Source organism: Odontesthes bonariensis, chromosome 9 (assembly GCF_027942865.1).
Source record: "Odontesthes bonariensis isolate fOdoBon6 chromosome 9, fOdoBon6.hap1, whole genome shotgun sequence".
NCBI classification, from domain to species: Eukaryota; Metazoa; Chordata; class Actinopteri; order Atheriniformes; family Atherinopsidae; genus Odontesthes; species Odontesthes bonariensis.
In genome coordinates, this window is record NC_134514.1 from 6,157,259 (window position 1) to 6,162,416 (window position 5,158).

Here is a 5,158-nt window from a genome sequence, read left to right on the forward strand (position 1 = left end):
CAACAGTTCAATGTAGTTTTAATATAAAAAATATACTGTCTCAGTATATTGACAGTATATTTATAGTATAGTTTATATACATATAGTTTATAGTATAGCTGGTCCAGTCCAGAGTCCAGACTAAACATGGAGAAGCAGCATTTAGCTGTTATGCTGCAAACAAGTGGAACAAACTGCCAGTGGAGATTAAACTTTCACCAAATGGAGACATTTTTAAATCCATCTTAAAAACATTTATTCATGTGTCTATGCATGAAATCTGCACAATATCTTTTAATTTATCTGGGCTGTTGCTTGTTTTTAAATTAATTTAAATTATTGTATTTGTTTCTCTTTATATTCTTTTATGTATTTTTAATGCTTCTTCCACTCCCTGCTGCAATGCTTTTATTTCATGTGAAGCACTTTGAATTGTTCTGTACATGAAATGTGCTAGATCAGAGGTCTTCAACAGGGGGTCCGCGACCCCCAGGGGGTCCGTGGAGGTACTGCAGGGGGGTCGCGAAATCTTTGGTTGATTAGACGATTTAAAAAAAAAAAAAAAAAAAAAAATTTTTTTTTTTCAAACAGTTTTTTCTCACAAATTGTGTGCAAACATGTCCCATCCACAGATGGTTTGAGGATTCATTGTCCCATCTACATGCATGTTTAAAGTTAAAATCTGTGGATTATTTGAATAGCTCAGTGTTGTGTGCAAGATGTTTGTTTATAAATGGCAGTGGCACCGCCACCTTGTACCTTGCACATGTTTAAAATAAAAACATGAATATATTAACCTGTGTATTATTTGAATAGCTTAGTATTGAATGTACAATAACAGAGTAGCTATGTTTATGCACGGCACTAGGCCCCGTTAAATAGAAAACACAATTGTATGCCATATAAATAGTAGGGGGGTCCCTGCTCCAACTCTCCATAAGTTTGGGGGTCCCTGGCCTGAAAAACATTGAAGACCCCTGTGCTAGACAAATACATTTGATTTGATTTATGTAATTATCTTATATAAGCATGTATCAATTGAGTCCATGATACCTGCCTGTGTTAATTGTTGCAGGTGTCTCAAATGCCGTGTCTCTGTCAACTATTTATTTATTTATTTTCTGCGGCAGCACTCTTCGCATTTATCTATTTTTTTCATGCTCTTTCACGTCATAAGTCTCCCAAAGGTTATGTCTGGTACAATTGAGCACCCTATGTATTTGTTTTTGGTCTTTTGAAGAGAACAAAAGTAGCACACAGTCCTTCAAAGCACAATAGTTATAACAAAAGTCATAAAAAATGTACTTGTGTAGTTTTTTCAGATGTTCTGGGGATATATTAACATTGTATTACTTCAGCAACTTCAGCCCAAGTGTACTGAAACAGAATCTCATGGATGTCTTTGAAATTGTCGACAGTTGAAAATATATAAGTTGCCTCCGTCACGATTAGCTCAAGTAGGTATTGAATAAGCTGTTCCACAAACTCTTTCTTTGCAGCTGTAACCATATCTTCGACAACTTCTGGTTCAGTATCTGAGATTGAAATTCTGCGTAATAAAGACGATTTCTCTATGACAGTGTATAACTATTTAATTCTGCTCAAATTAGAAGAAAAGGCACCTGGATATCCAACAAGCTGTAATATTGGAGCAAAAAAACACCCAACAAGGAACGCAGAAAGCTCCCATTTGTGTGAGGGGATAAAAGGCTGGTCTGCATGCTCCCAACCCACAGAAGAGTCCAATACAGCCAACTGCTGAAAACACTGAAACCATCTTTCTAGCTATGATCAGAAATGAAAGTGACTTGGATGTCACCCAGTGGCTTGTTCTCTGTGGTTTTAAAGCCTCCAGGTTGGCATTCAGGCATCACTGTGTTGGTCTTTATAGAGCTAAAAGTAACTATAATTGGACATTGGAGATGAATGCTTACAACTTCACAGGCTGTGGGATCAAAACTTATGATTCAATGAATGAAGGGCCAACACTAAAAATGCAGTTTGAAAAGCGCTCCGAGAACATCTCCAAGTGCGAAGAGGACTTGGTGGAGTGGTGGGTTTCATGGAGCCAATAAGACGGCAGTGATGCGGCGCCTGGCTTGAATCATGGCCGTTTGTCTGTTCCCGGATCAACTAAAACCTTTCCCACTGTGCTGGGTCAGGAGGCGGCTGTGTCATAGAGAGACAAAGACATGGGTTATGAACCAGAAAACCACCAAGGGGCTGAAACTTTACCACAATGACCGAGCATGTGACAGTTTTTTTAATTAATTAAGTTCAGAAAAACTAAACCAGTAATTAAAAGGTTTTGGTAATTACTCTTAATTCACTCATTGTGGCAGCGGGATGGGGCGGCTCCCCATAACAGGAGTTATTAAGCCCGATCTGAAACATACATGAAATAAAACATAAACTGGATGTCATTTATTCAGGCCTTCTTGGGTAGAAGGACACGAACAGTTATACTTAAATCTCTGAATCCACGTATCAAATATTTGCTTTAGAGTTTGAATTAAAGGATTAAAATCACTACTCCTTCGGCTTTAACTATAATAACTCCCAAATATTCAACTTTAGATTTTATAGGAATTCCTGCAATTTCTACTTCACTGCACGGTTTTATGGGAAACAAATCATATTTGGACAAATTAAGCTTAAGACTAGAAGCTTTTGGGACTAATCCTGCAAGAAAATGGTGGTATCATCTGGTAGTTGGCTGAGGGTAAAAACCCTTCCCACAGAGATGCCTTTCAGCTGACTGGTTTTAATACAATTGGCTAATATTTGCATTGGAAGTAAGAATAAATATGGAGAAACGACGTCATCACAGGCCAACATCTGAATGCTGTTAAATGATCGGGAGAACTGTAGTTCTGCAGGGGGGAAAGTAGCTCACAGAGGGATTGTTTGCTCAATTTATTACAATTAATACAGTTTAATAACCTTAGCATCAAATAATATTATAAAACCTCACATATAGAACTAAAAACCTTAAACAGTCAATAAAGAATTAGCTATTTTTTTCGGTTTACGTGGGAAAACGAAGTGCCTATATAATATAAAGAAGGGAACTGTGGTCATCTGAATACTGATTAGTAAAACTGATTAGACATTTCTGACTAATTATTATTATAATTTATTTGCTTTTATGCATCATTGAGTTACAATCCCATCAAGCCAAAAGCTTGTTAGACTAACAATTTCTCTATTTTTTTTTAAACTAAACAGCTGTGAAATTAGATCTACATTTTATTTTATAGCAGTTTCTATTTTGAACACCAACAGTAAGTGATTTTGAAAATATATTATTCCACATTGCTGATATTCTAATGGTCATTTTAATTTTAAAAAAAGCATCTTTTTGTGGCTGAATTTGGTAAAGTTGCCTGCTTGCATGTATCTTGTGTTCTTCGTAACTACTGCTGCAAACCAAATCCCCCTCAGAGGGACAATAAAGTTCAGAAACCTATAAGCACCAAAGAGGTGATCTTCTGTTTGGGTAACTATTCAATTCCAAATCAGAGAAGATTTGCATCCTTTCTATACAGTATATCAAAGCAACTCACTGAAGGAAATGGAGCTGTAACATGTTGGTTATGATTCTGTTTCTAGTTGTAATACCTGATATTGGCCGCCAGATGTCACTATAGTCCGTAGTTGCAATAGGACACCAAACATTAAGAGGGAGAGTGATTCCACTAGATGCAACAGCAACCAGTTTTAGCTTTATTATTACCACATACTATGTTAGATTTACATTTCTATAAATGTACATTTATTTCTGTAGAACCACACAGAAAAAAAGCCAACCAGTTTCTATGGCAGTTTTTTTAACATAACGAGGGGATTTGATAGAGCAAGAATTATGGAAAACAAAAATGTGTAGCTTCACAGTGAAGTTTTGTATAATAAGAACATGGCCTAGTTTGGTATTTTTAGCTGTAAAGAGAGATTGAAGACGGTAAAGAAAAAGTTTCTCATTAAATGTTTTTAGGTTTATTCATTAAATAAATGAACAGGATTTCTTATGAATAAGTCAATTGTGACTTTAAAAGAGGTCAAAGTAAAGAGACGTAGAAAAGTTTGGAGTCAGCAATTAGCAGAACAATTAGCAGATTTCCTTTTAATCATCAAGGTGTGCCAAAGGGATATTCTTCCACTTCAAATGACTTGAAGTTCAGAGATGTTTGTAGGCTTCCTTGCACTCGCAGCACATTTAACATCTCCCTACAGATCGACAGCATGTTCAAGTTAACTTCATCTCGTCTCCCTGCAGCAGATCACAATGGACTTTTGTGGAAGGCAGACATTTTTTAGTTTAAGTTTCATAACCATCTGCATAATATTTGGATCCAGCATTTTGTGGCTACATTGTGGAATCCATGCTTCCCCCCCAACCCTTACAGATATGCTTTTCCATGCTACCTCAGAGTGGAGCATTTCGTTTTTTTGTCACTTAAATTTTTATTGACAAATCAACAGAAGCAAATACAAACACAGTCAACTTAAACAAAAAGCTGCCTTGGAATACATCAAATTATTACCATCTTGCGGATTAGTCTCTTCGTCAATTACTGTCCAATATCATCTTGAGCCTTGTGTAGTGTCCATTTCTCCCATTTCTTGTCCAGTTGAGCTTCCTGAAGCCTCAATATGTGGGTCAGTTTTTCCATTAGAAAGATCAGAGTGGAGCATTTCAACCCACAGACGTGCACATGTGCAGCTTTACCTGGGAGATTTTTTTGTTTTGATTTCCACAATTCCTTTTGAAAGATCTGAATAAAATTTCACATCAACAAAAACCGAAAAAGATCCAATTTACCGGCTTCCCCTGCTTTATTAGTCAGTTTCATTATTGGATCCTCGGAAATAAATTCTCAGAATGCTGAATGAACGGTAAGGAAAGTGCTTGAAAGATCACAATATGACAGTTTCTGTGTGGTAACAGTTTGATTGCTCATCTTTTGTCCATGTTTTTGCTTTCTAACCTTTAAAGTCAGCTCCATAAGTTGGTCCTCATTTCTGGGACACAAACATTAGACCCAGTTTTATTCAAACAATAAAAAAGGGGCTTTCACCCCCTCATGAATACTTTCTCTCCCGTTTCATTGGTGCTCTTGGGGCGTCAGTCAAATGTGGGTGGTGTCAGCTGACAAATGATACTTCCAGTAAGTCCTCA